This window comes from Lactuca serriola, chromosome 4 (assembly GCF_051521515.1).
Source record: "Lactuca serriola cultivar US96UC23 chromosome 4, Lser_US96UC23_V15, whole genome shotgun sequence".
Taxonomy (NCBI): Eukaryota; Viridiplantae; Streptophyta; class Magnoliopsida; order Asterales; family Asteraceae; genus Lactuca; species Lactuca serriola.
The window spans coordinates 122,324,406-122,341,214 of record NC_136411.1 but is presented as its reverse complement, the minus strand read 5'-3'; positions in this window follow the sequence as shown (position 1 = coordinate 122,341,214).

Below are 16,809 nucleotides of genomic sequence, written 5' to 3'. Positions count from 1 at the left end.
CGTATTCAAAGGGTACATTTCACCCTTTTGTTGCGACTTTAAGAGAACTGTCTTCGTTTTCTTTTCAATTATTTCAGACCCTTCATCGTCAAAGGAGACTTTCAAGTCGGTTCCTTCAACCAATTATGAAACACTAATTAGGTTGTGTTGTAAGCCTTCAACATACGCCACCTTACGAATTGAGAAATATCTGTTCGTTATCATCCCATAGCCTTTGATCTTTCCATACGAATTGTTTCCATACTTTACGTTTCCACCATCTTTGAGAGAACGGAACTCTCGCAGCTTCACCTTCCATCCTGTCATGTGACGCGAGCAGCCACAGTCTATGTATCATTCGGTGTCAAACTGCTCGTCACGAATAACCTGCAAAAATCAAGCATATTTAGGAACCCAAAGTTTCTTGGGTCCTTGTGAGCCTTTTACAGAAAGAGGAAAAGTGAATCAACGATCAACCATATAAGTTCGTTTAACTAAAGTGGTTTCATCTTTCTTAGTTATAGTGAAAAATTTTAGTTTAGAATCTTTCATTTTCGTTTCTTTTGAATCAGATAATTTTTCTATGTTTTGATTCGTAACGAATTCTCTCTTAACTTTCTTAGGGTTAGTAGTCGATTTCTTGGTTTTCGTTTTAGAATCCGAGACTAACTTTCCCTTTCCCTTGACGTCTTTAGGTAAAGCTTTTGAGGGTTGAGAATGATGAGATTTTGGTTTCACAATTGGCTTCTTTGAAAGGAAAGGTTTTTGACTAAAGTTCCCTTTTGGTCTTTGGGGACTGTAGGAATGACAATGCGAACACTGACTGGGATTTGTACGCGAACGAGTTTTCGCATTTGAGGATTTTTCTCTACGAACATAGCTGGAATTTTGGGATTGCCAAAATTTTTTCCTTTCATTGAGATTACTCTGATATATTCTATTTCTTAGATGTTTTTGCTCCGCAAGTTGTTTAGAAGACTTGTGAACATTAACTTTGGGTTTCGCTTTTCTTGCATGAGATTCACCCTTTTGGGGTTCGCTTAAAGTTTCCTTTGTTCCACTTGGACTCCCTTTTTCATAGCTGGAACGGTTGTTCAGTGGTTCTGCCACATATCTTCTCTTCACTCTCCATGAGGTTCTTTCAGACTGGCCCTTCGTTTCGTCTACATTGTCTATGGGAGCGGACCAAAAATAATCCTCACAACCCTCCTTGTTGTCTTCATTGACGATGGACGTTAGTTCTACAGTTTGATTTTTGTCCAGTCCTTTAGTAGCAAAAACTTGATTAGGAGTAGTTTGGATTTTGGAAAAAACAGTTGCTTTTGCTTTTAATGTTTTTGGTTTATTTTGAGAAATACACGCGAACTCAACTGAATTTTCCGAAATTAAATCTTTAGCAGATCCAGGTTTGTTTTTGACAAATTCTGAGCAATCCACTTCATCCTCTATAGAAATTTTGCTATATCACTGTCCTCATCGAATTTAGATGTACTTTCAACATTTATTTTGTTTTCTGAACTCAATTTGGTACTCAATGAATCGAATTTCTGTATGGTTTCAGATTTAATTTGCTTTTTTATCGTTTTCGTCCACAAGCTATTTTATCATGTTTTTGTGATCTTTGGACTTAATGTATGATTCAATTCATTCTAGTCCAACCCTGTATGCATCAGAAGTTTCGTCTGACGAAACTATGGATTCACATTTATAATAGTCAACGTCTATCTCATCCTCCTTTAATTCAATAAATGGTAAGATCATTTTGTGAATTTTCTCACCAATTCCACAATCAAGGTGCAGCTGAGTAATGTTAAAATAAAGCCTTTTAGCAATTAAACAAAAAATGTTACATTGTTTCAAAGCATCAAATTGTCTCGTTGCAAATAAATTAATTGGTCCCTAGACTTAGACAACTTCGACTCAATCTTCTCAATCCACATTCGGCTCTCTTCACTTTTCGACGAAACCCTGCTGATTTGATCAGTTAGGTTAGTGTTTGTTAAGTGAGTTCGTTTTAAACTATCACTGATGTTTGGAAAGGTGAATTTTAGGTCATTTAATTCATTCGCATATCTGGACACAGGAATATTAGAGATTCAAAAATAGTATTTACCTTGTTGATCAGCTGTTCGCAATCATTGATTTGTTCACCAACCGGTTTTGCAGCGAAACAACTATCATCCTTTCTTTCACTCCCAGTAGCATTCTCCTGCGTCTGTGACCTTTCACTTGATACCATCAAACACCTTCCAACGAACATTGAACTTTCCTCTTTCGTAACGAACGCCTTACCATGTGTGGGCTTGCGAACCTCATCGTCCTCTGAGTCAGTTGACCATACTTCAACTCGTCCAAATTCATTCTCAACTACATTTTTTTGCACAATCAAAGCAGGTATAGAGTTATCAGCAATATTTTTCTTTTTGATATCTTCAAGCTTTCGCATGTAATAGGACTCATCATCTTCTCCTTCTCTCTTTTCAATTAGCCTTCTCAGCATGCAATCCTTGGCTAGATGATTTTTGCCATGACATTAGTGGCAGTCATAGACAAAGTCTCCCACACTCTTTTTCTCCTTCTTCTCTTCCTCTTTTTGAGAAGTGCTTTTGTTTTCCTCTTTCTCCCTTTTCTAAGTTGTAGCTACCCTGCCAGTTTTGGTTCTTGTTTAATGGGAATTTCTTCCTTGCGAACCTTTTGGGATTTGAGACCATTAAAGCGAACTCCTCGTTCGTAAGATCACACTCTGAATGATCTGATTCAAAATCTTCCTCTGCAACATTTTTGCCCTTTGCAACAAGAGCTAAAGACCCCATTCCAGTGACAACTTTCACTTCTTTCGACACTTCAGCTTCATGTGCCTTGAGAATTCCAACTAGCTTAGCTTAAGTATAACTTTTGAATTGCTCGTGCGCTTTGACTGTAGAAACCACTGCCATCTATTCGGATCTAAGCCCATTTATGAAAGTTACTTTTTGCTCAATCAACTCGCATCCAATAGCATGCTTCATCACCTAGCTAAGAAGATGATTGTAACGATTGAACGTCTGGCTCATATTTTCTTTAGGATTTTGTGCGAAAGCACCAAACTCTGAAAGCAGAAGAGTTTGTGTAGAATGTTCAAGATCTGCATCAGTGGAGTAAAGTTCTTTGAGCTTGTCCCATACGTTCTTCGCAGTGTCACACGAACTAACTAGACGAAAATTATCTGCCTGCAAAGCAAATCTAATGATCCTCATTTCTTTAACGTTGCTGATGAATTTATCTTTCTCATCTTGAGGAACGTCCTTCATATCAAGAAGCAGCTGGTTATATTCCTTATGAGTTTTGATGGTCCTTTTGGTTTTAGTGTGATAGAATGGACTTACAGTAATGGCTTCCCATATCAAGTAGCCATTGTCTTTTGAACCAAGAACATAATCTTCAAAGTGGATTACCCAAACTTCATATTCATGAGGAAAGAGAATCGGGATCCTTGTTGTAGATCCAATACTGCTTGAGATATTTACAGAATTGATGTTGGAATCGTCGTGCTGCATGATGATATATTCTTTGATACCTATAAAGAATCAGACATGTAAACTGAGATTATATGTAGGGTAATATCAAGATCACTTCAAGCCATCAATGTGACAATAAAGACGACTTAACTAGATCCTATATTACCGGAAACAGAAGAGATGCGCATAAATTACACAGTCTCCTGCTCTGATACCAATTGTTAGGATTAAAATCCTTAAAAACCGATTAGATTCAAGAACAGATAAATAAAGAACACAACGATGATTCAAGAATGTCGAATGATTAAGTGTCACGCCTCAGAAGAACTCTATGAAGAATTGCTACTGTAGAGGCGTGATTAGGGTTGCAAAGTAAAAGATAAGAGTTTTTGAAACTATGATGCATGCATGCATCTTAAATACTCTAACCCTAGAATAAATAACTAGTGGACATGCCCAACTCGATAATACAAAACGACTAACTAAATAGCTCAATGTCGCAACATCAGAATACCCGACACTGTGACAATGAAGGAGTGGTTGTTTTAACCAAAGAACCGAGAGATCAACGAAAATAAAGACATATGGACAGAAAGTACCATTATATCATACATAGAGTTGAAGAAGGTCATCTCATATTCAAGTGAGTTTCTTCAGAAGATAATCCTGCAAATCCTCTTACAAAGGCTTTGAGTAAGATTAAGCATAGTCAACATGCTAGGAGCTTTGGTTTGAGAGATGACATCAATTTTAGTAGTTAGATGATTAGTTTGAAACTTGTAACAAAATAAATGTAATTGACTTTTGGTGATTAAATAATAGAGATTATTTATGAGTTTGTTTACTACCTTTGTCAATTATTTATTCTTGTGTTTCATTATACATGTTTTACTTCTTGAATAATTTAATTATTCAAATTCCACAGTCACTCATACTTTGGGAAGTAAGTAGTGAATTAATATTATCATGAATTGGATTGTAGATTCTCTAAAGAGATTGGACATAACAATTGTATTGCCGCAACATTCATGAGTACTTAAAAATGGAGATTTAAGTAATGGATAAACCCACGCTCAGAGAATTACTTCATTGATCATATCACGAGTAATTCTGAGATGATAATATATTATATTCTTGAAACAGAGATATATGAGTTGTAATTTGCAAGTCGCTTGTGCATTGGTGTTGCGTAAACGCATGATTAACATGATACTATAAAATGCAGTATAATATATGATTTGGTGAGTAAAGGATGCAAGCATATAAATCAAAGGTTATTTGTTCCTTTTTCCCTAACGGGAAAAGCGATACCTTTGGGCCCCTCGGTGATTTGGTGTTGACTTATAGTGTTGGGCCTAACCAGGACTTAGTTGATGTGTTCAATTTGAAGTCTTATGCCGTCACCACAAATTAGGAAATCAGGAAACAAAATTTAGACAACGGGATTGATTTTAATCCATGTCTCATGGATGTATGATATCTAGCATAATAGAGGAATAGAGGAATACTGGATCACTTATCTTAGGACCAATTTATGTTTAGTTCAGAGTTTGGCAATTGCTACAGAAGCACTCTTTGTTGTTTAATTTAGAAGTTATACCAATAATTTTGTTTTAGACTTATCCAGGTGGGAGACTGTCCGATTAGGTGTCTAAGCTATTAAGTAAATTAGTATAATCTTGAATTATTAGCAAAGTCTTTTTGGGTTTGCCTTAAACAGTAATTAAAAAGGATGACTTATAGAGAGAAACTGATTTATTGATTTATTAAATGATTAATAAATAACAATAAATGAATTTATTAATACGCTATGAAAATAATATATTAATTAAAAACGAGTATTATTTAATTAATAATTAATCAGAAATGAATTAGAATTAATTTTGGGATTAATTGGATTAATTAAAAGTGCAGGGATTGTTCGATTATTATTGAAAGTTGAAGCAGGAAGGCTCTAGAACCTCATGGGATGGGGCGAACGAAAATTGGCGAGGAATAGCCTAGAATTTTCGTCCATAGGGCTTGGGATAAGGTAGCTTAATTATTATATTAATTAATTTAGGCCTTATCCCAAAAAACCCTAGCTTTGACGCCAAGTTTCCTTCAGCTATATAAAATCCTCCGTAGCCTCATTATTTCGTCCACGCTGCAATTTTACTCTCTCCTCTCCTCTCTTTAAGCCTCCTTGTTGCTAGGGTTGGGTGTGAACAAGTAGAGACACGAGATTTCTGGTGCTAGCTTCCAAGCAATTTCAAGAAGGGTTTGTGTTTTGATTATCTACTAGCATAATAAAAAGGTATGTTTTCTATACCATTTTATTATTCTCGAAAATACTAGGTTACAATAGGGTTCTTGATATTGAATATGTTATTGCATTCAATAATAAAAACATAGATCCTTAGGGTGTGTGCGAATTTAGGGATTGTGTTTTTTCACCAAAAAATAGTTTTTTGTAACACATAAAACCCATCATTGGTATCAGAACACATGTTTTCAATTGATTTGCATAATATTTGAATAGATCAAAATTAGGGTTTATAGAAATTAAACCCTAAGGGATTAAAATTTCGAATTGGGCTAGGGTTCTTGAAACCTTAACATCCATCCTAATTTTTGAAATTTCTAGGGTTTCTTACGGTTTCCTAATTTGATAATTAATGATTTTAAATTGTTTAAAATAGAATAACCCTTGTCCCTTGAATTTTCGAAAAACCTAGATGGGAAGGGATTAGGATTAAACTTAAATTATTTAATTAATTGTTAAAAGTAAATAATTATTTAATCCTTATAAGATTTAAATTAATTTAATTATTGTTAATTAAAAGATAAAGATTACATCTTAATTGGTTTATTTTAAATTAAATTAAAATTTTAATTTATAAAATTAAATTAAATTTTAGTTTCAAAAATTAAATATAAACCTAGTATTTTGAAAAACTTTTAAAGTACACCTTATATTATATATATAATTAAAAGTTTAATATATACTATATGTATAAGACAAAGTTAGTCAAATCGCTAGTACACCTTATTCACGAAGCCATACTATAAGGGGGGTTTAAGGAAACAACCTATAAAATGACCGTAATTGGGTATCCATTCTTACCCACCACTCTCTGGTATAGTGGAGGGTTGTTAGCCAAACGGATTTAATAGGACATAATCTTATTAATAAGTATAATGCTATAAAAGTAACCAAACCTTTTTATAAAATCTCACTCTTAGTTACTTTAGGAAAAATGTGAAAAGTATGATAATCCATAAAATTGCACATTCTACTTTATAGTAGTTAGTGGAGCGCGTGTGGTTAACCGACACACTAATAGTGACTATAAAGAGTAATAATAGGCATTTCAAAAATTATTATTGATTCATGGAGCGTGTGTGGTTAACCGTCACATTAATATGAGATGATAAATGACATTGAGAGTGCCAATCATATCTGTATGGTTATTCACATATTGTTTGTGATCCTTGGTATCCCAGTCACAAATACAAGAGCATAATATGAGATTAAACATGCTATTATAGATTCAATAAATCTCAAAAGATCTAAGAATTGCATAGTTCAAAATTGGTAAATTGCTTTTACCTACCTTCATAAATTCACAATAAGATTACGGTATCCCTCTTCTTAGTTGTGAATTGTTATTTTGGATCCTATGCTTAATCGTTTATTATGGGTTAAAACATTAAGGATTATTTTCATCTAACTAAAACTATTATTTTTCTCTATAGATGTCTACTCCTGGTGATGCTTCTGCCCCATTATCGTCTACCCACCACTCAGGTTTCTCCCTACTCTCTATCGTGTCCAAGGTGACCTTTGATGGCACCAACTACAATGATTGGATGCACAACATCAAGATGGATCTTCGATTCGAGGGAAAATAATATGTCCTTGAATAAAAACTCGTTGAAATCGATGAAGCCACTACTACTCCTGAATAACTAGCCTCCTACAAAGAAACATTACGACGATGCAACAAAAGTTGCTTGCATCATGGTCGCTACAGTGGCTCCTGATTTGCAAAGGTTCTATGAGGATTACTGGCCATATGAGATGAACAATGATCTTGTGGAAAAGTACCATAAGAAAGCTCGTCAAGAGAAGTATGAAGTGGTCAAGTACCTCATGGCTTGCAAGATGAAAGAGGGAGAGTCTGTTTACAACCACGTGCAGAGAATGTAAAGATACGTGAAAGCCTTTGAAGGATCCAGTAAATGGTTTGGTCTAGGCTTTCAGCATATTTGGTTTAGTATGAGTCTGTAATTGTGTCTAAGAGTTGTTTGTTGGTTTGTTGGACATTTTGTGTGTTTACGACCGTAAACTGTGTTTACGGCCGTAAACACGTTTACGACCGTAAACTCTGTTTACGGTCGCAAACGCAGTTTACGGTCTGGTCTTGTATATATAAAGGAGATGTTTGTCTTTAGTGGTTGTTGATGCCATTGCATTTACACAGAGTCCATCAAGTTGTACCTGAGGATTTATTAAAATATAATCGTGTGCAAGCTTGGTTTCTTTTCATCCTATTCTTCTTCTTGTGTGATTGATTGTTGCTTAACTACTGGTAAAGATCCATTTTTGGACCTTACAATTGGTATCAGAGCTTGGATGTATCAATCAATTTTTTTTCAGATCTGAAACTTATTTGATCTTATTTTGAAGAGATTTTTGCGTTTTTTGATAGATCTCGCAAAAATAGGGGGGGTTTGTTCTTCGCGTTTTTTCCTAAAAACGTGTTTTTGATCGAGTTTTGGAGCAAAAAATGTGAAAAAACACTGTTTTTCGTCAAGAATAGCGATTTCTGAAGTGTTTACGGTCTTTGAAGGGTTTACGGTCCAGAGTTTACGACCGAAAACGAATTTACGGTCCGGAGTTTACGGCCGGAAATGAGGTTTACGGTCCGAAGTTTGCTGCCCGAAGTTCACGGTCCAAGCTTGCGGCCTCAGAGTTTACGGCCGACTTCGGTTTGCGGTCCTCAGTGGTTTACGGACTCGTCCTCGCATAGCTTCTTGCCTCGCATCAAAAATAAGACACGCTTTGGAGGTGTTGGGGATCGAACCCGCGACCTCCAGCTCATAAACACAGCGTCTTACCATCTCAGCTAGCAACCTCCTTGTGTCATTCCTCCGAATTTTAAAACATAACTCGTCTTTTTCACTTCAAGTTTCGCATTTTTGACACTTTTTGCCCAAAAATCATTTTTTTATTTTTAAGCTCCATTTTCAACAAAAAAAATAGTTTTTAAATTTAGACTTTTATTTTTGACTTTTTACTTAAAATTTTGACTTTGAATTTAAAGTTTGACCTTTGACTTTAAAATTTGACTTTCTAGTTTGACTTTTAGATTTTCAAATTTAGATTTTCGGTTTGACTTTTCAAGTTTGACTTTTTAAATTTGAATTTTGAGGTTGACTTTTGAGTTTTTAGTCAAAGGGCATATATATATATATATATATATATATATATATATATATATATATATATATATATATATATATATATATATATTTGTTTCTATGCTAAGTTTTCGTTTAGTTTTGTTTTGTCTTGAAAAGTGATTTCAGGTATAGATAAGACTCATGAAGTTTGTGTCGAAGATTACTGAGCCAAGGCTTCATCTGTGAGCATCGATGAATTCGCATTCGAAGGAGCAAGAAATGAAGATTATTCTTTCGACATTCAATCTTTCAACCCTAGAAGCAAGGTGAAGCTGCAATTGAAGATTATGTGACGGATTGCATTGAAGCCTCCTCAATCGGTCTGCTGCTATCTTTGTACCTGCTGAAGTGATCTAGAAGTTTAGTTCTCTCTGATGTTCTCTATGAAGATTCTCAAGCTGAAAGCGCTATCTTTCAAGAATCAGTACGTCAAGCCTCCTCACCTAATGTGCGTTCAATGCCAAAATTCTGAAGAAAAGCCAACCGCTCAAGATGAAGTCATTCATTGAAGATCCATCAAGTTCATCTTGAAGTCGTGAAGAATTTGAAGATTAATGCTGAAGTCAAGTTCCCAATGAAGATTAACAAGAAAAGCCAACTACTTCTTAAGGGAGCTTGTTGGGTCATTTAAGAAAAGAAAAGAAAGTTATAAACCAAGGGGGAGATTGTTGGGTCAATATTATGGTTTATACTTTGCTTTTCTAGGAAATTGTATTTTTATGTAATATCTTATGTGTTTATGGTCAGGTTTATGGCCAAGGGGGTGTTTACGGCCGTAAACCCTGTTTACGGCCCATATTCTCATGTATATATATATATATATATATATATATATATATATATATATATATAGGGGTGAGGGGTGTGAGGAATAGAGTGATGAACACTATAGGAGCTTAAGTGTGTGCATTTGAAGGTGTTCTAGAGAGTGAAAAGAGAGTGTGTGTAAGTGTGTGTGAATCTTGTATCCGGATCTTCATTCATATCAATACATACAAGATTCATCATCATCTTCTTCTCCTTCTCTTCTATTTGATCTGACATTATCAGTTTGATTGGGATTCCGCACCATCAAACGGATCTGATCCTCAAAAGTTTTATTCTTAAAATTTTTATCGGGATAAAAGACTGGGTTTTACACTGTGTGGGAGACTGGTAATTTCGAAGGGAGTATAAAAGGAAGAGTTTACTTTCGTAAACCCTTTTCAACTTCTTCCTCTCCTCCTTGCTGCCGCAAACAACCGTTCTCTCTCTACTCTCTCTCATCAAAAAAAATTCTTGAATCTTTGCGAAATCGGCCTAGTACATCTCGAAGGTATGACAAAACCGACCAAGAATCTGCTTTCTATTCACCATTCCGACCAAAATCGAAGGAGTAATCAGAGTTTAAAGAACTGTCGGCGTTTACTGTTCATGAGGAGTTTATAGTTTAAGAACATTCAAGAACCGTAAACTCCATCTGGTCTTACGACCGTAAACTCAGGTTTTGGTCTTACGACCGTAAACCCCAGTTTTGGTCTTACGACCGTAAACCCAGTTTACGGTCAGTTGACCAACTTTGACCGTAAACCCTATTTTGACTGCCTTTGACCGTAAACTCTAATAATTTGTAGTCAAACAAATTTTTAAAGGCCAAAATTATATTGTTTAATTAAGAAAACTAAATGATTTAAATTGTTGAAATTCTATGTTTTCTTACTTGGCTTGTTTAGTGCAGTTAAATGGCGGATCTTAAGTTTGCGGACATGCACAACTTGGCGATCGTGTTGGATGATCCTCCAGCTGCTCATCCAGAATTCAAGTCAATGATCTACAGGCTGAGAGAGTGCTGCTTATCCTGTGCTATCACAGTAAATCCCATCATCTATCAGAATATCATCTGGGAGTTTTGGCAGACAGCTAAAATGCACAATGACCATGGAGAAATTACAATTGAAGCCGTAGTCAAAGGCTGCAAGATCAAGATTACAGAGCAGTACATCAGAGATACTTTGCTGGTCAACGATGAATCCAATTTCCCTACTGAAATTGGAATTGCTTATGTACAACGGATCCTTCAGAGGATGGGATATGAGGGTGCCTACCCTCCCACGGTGAAGAAGCTCCTGCCTCATTACTGGCGATTCTTGGCACATGTGTTCGTGAGCTGCATTTCTGGAAGGAGATCAGGAGCCGATGAGATATCCATCAGGAACACAGGGGGATTTGTCTCCTTGGCTGCTAGCATAAATTTTAACTTCTCAAAGTTCATTCTCGATGAATTCCTGGTGAACATCAACGCCATGACCCGGGGAACCAGAGATGTATTCTTGCTTTATCCAAGGTTCATTCAAGTATTCATTGACGACCAGTTTCCAGAAATGATCATGGATGGTGACAAGTTGGATATAAATTCCTTGGGCCCTCACACAATTGGTCTTATCAAGCAAAATAGAAAGGGCAAGGTTGTCTTTCAAGGTTTACATCCCCTGGTGAAGTTTGGGAATTTTGCTGAGATTAACGAGTCCTCCGAGTCCCATGGAACGTCCGAAAAGACTGTGTCCGAGCCAACTTCCTCTGAAAAGTTTGTTTTTGAAGACGTCATCACAGTTTCATATCAGGATGACGACGAAGCTCAAGCTACAATTGCTCAAGTCGCTGAGGAACACGAGCTGCAGTCTGTACTTGTTCAAAGGGATTATAATGAGGGATTGGGGAACAGAAAAGAAGTATACGAGGATGTCGACCTCACGGGATTCGATGAAGATGATATTACATTGAACTTCGGCAGTAATGATGATTTTATGACTGGAGAAGACCTTGACAGCTTGCTTGATGATGTCGATGAAGTTGCTCATACGACAACAGAGACAAGGGAAAAAGAAGACGTTTTCGTAGTTACACCTCCTGTTTCCAATCCATCGGCGGAAATAGCAACTCCTATGGTGACGGTGTCAGAGATTCCTCCCCTTGATGTCGTTTTACCTACATCTACGCAAATGGAAAGTGATCACACCACCACACAAGCCGCTCTCCACCGAACAAAAGACGCAGACTCATTCTGAGATTGCCAACTCAAAGTGCCTCAGCTCTACCAACAACAACCCCAGTTATAGTCTCAACTGAACCAATCACTGAAGGTCCTAGTACCTTCTTCGAAACTGGTTGCTCATATTTTCCAACAGACCTCTCCCCTACTAGGCCTGAGTACGATGGCTCCTCTGTTAAATTAGCCACGCTCTTGGCCAGAGAACAACTTTTAACACCTCCCCCACACGGCAAAGGAATTTCTATTGGGGGTGGTAGCACAGGAGAAGAGAGTCCTTCACTCTCTGGACTTCAGAAGCAGGTCGATGCTCTGAGTTAGAAGAATGTCGAGTTGGATAAGAGGAATATTGAGCTTGAAATTAAGGTCGCATACCTTCAAGCTGAAAACACACAGCTCAATATTCAAATGGCAGAACTTACTGAAGAAAATGTTGCGAAGACCAAACAGATTACAGATCTCCAGACTCATTTCGGCCTTCTGACCGCCAGTTACTATGACTTGAAGAAAAAGCTGGAAGATAAATTTGGAGACGAATTCAAGTCATCCATTGAAGAGCCACAGATTTATCTTCCTAATCAAGATGCTCCCATTGCTCCTACAACTATCAGAACCACCACCGTCGTAAATCGCTTCGAAAAAGAACCGGAGCAAGCTCCTTGTGGAAAGGCTTTAAAACACAAGAAGTCGGCTCAGGAAACTGAAAAGGGTTAACTTCTATTCAAACGGAGCATAGATCATAAGGCACCCTGGGATCAACAAAAGGTTACTGTTACGGATATGGGCGTACATCGCTTCAGAGACAATTATAGTGACAGGTCTGGAATCATCTCATGGGGATTCCATGACACATTGCATATGTTCATGGGGAGGAGAAAGAGCGGAAACAATGAACTATACAAAGACGTTCATGACTTTAAATCTTTCACCAAGATTGATCTTATTGAGTTGTCTAAGGCTCCTTTCTCCAATCCTACAAATAATCCTAGGGCGAACTAGTTTAAATCGTTTTTGGAGGATCAAGTTGTTAAAGGCTTTCCTTCAATGAAGACTGCTCAGTCAATTGTCGAGGTCCACTCCAAAGTTCTTGATCCCATGACAAAACAGCCACTTAGACAAGTGATGTGGCCTGCGACCGCACAAGTGAAGCACGTCCCCATTCTTCAAAACTACCCTGATGGCTCTCTTGCATCCATGTTATATTGGGTGTATGATGAAGCCATGGATGTTGCGGTCATCAAGCTCAAGGAAGATTGCATCCGTCTCTATGAGAAGAGGGACTTGCTTCATTTTCGCAAATGGGACATACACAATCTTGCTACTCAACAGATTAAGGTGGCTGGGACTATCTTTGAACCTGCTGCGAAAGAATACACGACAATGGTAGCTGAAATTATTGAGAAGAAGATGTGGAATGGAGCAATGGGAAAATCCGACGTACTGGTGGACGATAAGGATTGAGTCCAAGCTAGAACCAAACCAAGGGGGAGATTGAAGGATCCAATAAATGGTTTGGTCTAGGCTTTCAACATATTTGGTTTAGTATGAGTCTGTAATTGTGTCTAAGAGTTGTTTGTTGGTTTATTGGACATTTTGTGTGTTTACGACCATAAACTCTATTTACGGTCGCAAACCTAGTTTACGGTCTGGTCTTGTATATATAGAGGAGATGTTTATCTTTAGTGGTTGTCGATGCCATCGCGTTTACACAGAGTCCATCAAGTTGTACCTGACGATTTATTGAAATATAATCGTGTGCAAGCTTGGTTTCTTTTCATCTTATTCTTCTTCTTGTGTGATTGATTATTGCTTAACTACTGGTAAAGATCCATTTTTGGACCTTACAGCCTTGTTAGGCTCAATGGGCATTTTGACGAGTAGTTGGCCATTGACATGGTCTTAAACTCCTTTCCAGGTTGTTATGATCAGTTTATACTGATAAGAACTGGCTTATCATCTGAACAACACAGAAACCACATTGGCCCAACTCCATAACTTGTTACAGACTGCTGAGTCGGGAATGAAAGGAAAGAATTTGTCCCCTTCTACTAATACTCCCATTCTCGCCATTGTACAAGGCAAAGGGAAGAAAATGAAGGCTATTCCTAAAGATAATTGGAAGAAGAAGGTCCATGCTGGGTTATCAAGCAATAGGCCAAAGGCAAGGTCCAACTCAGCCATTCCAACGGTTAGTGAACCCAAAGAGGCCACTTGTTATTATTGCAATGACAAGAGCCATTGTAAGAAGAGTTGCCCTAAATACTTGCAAGACTTCAAAGATGACAAGGTGAAGCCATCGTCAGCAGGTACATACACTATTCAAACTAATAACTCACAATCTACTCATTCTTGGGTCCTTGATACAGGATGTGGTTTTCACATCTGTTCTGATTTGCAGGGGCTAAAAGAAAGTGAAGAGGTGGAGCATGGGAGGATGAATCTGATCATGGGAAATAGGTGATCTTTTCCTATTACTAAGATTGGGACTTATCATCTTATGCTAGTAGTGAATTTAGTTTAGATTTGATAGATTGTTGCTATTCATCATAAATGATATGAAACGTTATTTCATTTCATGCGTTGTTTAGACAAGGTTTTTGCTACTTGTTTAATGATTTGGATGGCTCAATTTTAGTTTATAAAAATGGTGTTTTTATATTCAAAGCATTACCTTGTAATGGTGTGTATGAAACCGCGACTTGTGTTGATAGCTTAAGCAATAGTGTATTTCACATTGATTCCTCTAATGGTTTAGAAAAGGCATGCTTGTGGAATTGTCATCTTGGGCGCATTAACAAGAAACACATCGCCCAACTCCAAAAAGATGGAGTCTTGGAATCATTTGACCAAAGGTCAAATAATGAATGTGAATTTGTCTTTCGGGAAAAATGACAAAATGACCTTTCACTGGATCTTGTGAAAAAGGTGAAGGTTTGTTGGACCTCATACATACAGATATGTGTGGACCCCGATCCACCACAAGAGATGCTAATCGGTTTTATGTAACATTTACGGATGATTATAGTAGATATGGTTATATCGAATTGATCAAACATAAATCAGAAACCTTTGAAAAGTTCAAAGAGTTTAAACAAGAAGTCGAGAATCAATTAGGCAGGAAGATAAAGATGCTTTGACTTGATAGAGGAGGTAGTATCTAAGTATCGAGTTCCTCGACTACCTCAAGGAATGTGTAATAGTTTCACAATTGACTCCTCCTAGGACGCCACAACTTTATGGTGTGGCTGAGAGGTGCAATCAAACCTTGTTGGACATGGTTCGTTCCATGATGAATCGACCTGCTTTTCCCATTTCCTTTTGGGGGTATGCCTTAGAGACAGTCGTCCATATCCTCAATCTTGTCCCTACTAAAAAGGTTGCCAAAACACCTTACGAGATGTGGACATGCAAAGTTCCCTCATTAGTACATATCAAATTCTAGGGTTGTGAAGATTCATTAGAAGAGAGATCATGACAAGCTAGAAGCCAGAAGTGAGAAGTATATTTTCATTGGCTACCGACAAAAATCTTTTGGAAATTTGTTCTACCGGCCTAGTGAAAACGTGGTTTTCGTAGCACGAAGAGGAGTCTTTCAAGAGAGAGAAATCATATTCAAAGAGAAAATTGGGAGTAAAATTGACCTTGAAGAAATTCAAGAGCCAATCAATGAAGGAAACTTAGATGATACTAGCGGTCAATCAGAGGATGAGACTCCTGTTGAACTTGTTGACAGTTCGTTACCTCTTAGACGTTCTAATAGAGTTAGCATGCCGCCCACGTTCAATGGTTTTCATATAACGTCAGATGGTGATACGTTTATCAATGATCAAACATTAGTAAATTTGGATGAGCCAACTAACTACATGGAAGCAATGGCAGGCCTTGAGGCAGCTAAACGGAAAGAGGCAATGGATAGCGCGATCAAGTCTATGTATGACAACCATGTTTGGAACTTGGTTGATCAACAACTTGGTTGAAAGACAGTTGGTTACAAATAGATCTTCAAGAAGAAGACCGACATGAATGGACATGTGCACACATTTAAGGCACGATTGGTTGTGAAGGGATTTACTCAAACCCCAGGGATTGACTATGATGAGACCTTCTCAATAGTGGCTAAGATGAAATCTATTAGGATAATGCTCGCCATAGCTACCTTTCATGATTATGAAATTTGGCAGATGGATGTCAAAACTGATTTCCTTAATGGCAAGTTGGTTGATGATGTTTACATGAGCTAGCCAGAGGGTTTTTTTGACGCAAAGTTTCCCAATAGAGTGTGTAAGCTTGATAAATCCATCTATGGAGTGAAACAAGCATCTCGCAGCTGGATTCTTTGCTTCCATGAAAAAGTCAAAGAGTTTGGTTTTTCTAGAAGGGAGGATGAGTGTTGTGTGTATCACAAAGCTAGTGAGAGTATAGTAACTTTTCTAGAATTGAATTATGATGGCATACTGCTCATGGGAAACAACATTCCAACCTTGTGAGAAGTAAAATCTTGGCTTGGAAAGTGTTTCGCTATGAAAGATCTTGTAACACCGTAAATTTTCAAACAAAATTTTCATTTTTAAAAATCACATAACTCTCATAAACATAGTTCTCAAATCTCCAAAAAGATAATTTATCAAAAATACATGTTCACAAATTGTTTAAACACAATCCATGATCCTCAAAATATAACTCCGCCTAGTGTGTACAATCAAGCCGGTGCCTTCCCGTGATCCTGAGAAGTACCTTAAACACGTAACATATAACACAGTGAGTTCCCCAAAATACCACACGTATCTCATTAGCCTCTCATGGCTATGCTCAAATAAGACCCCCCGGTCAATGTGTCTCAGTAGGACCCTCTGGTCCTAA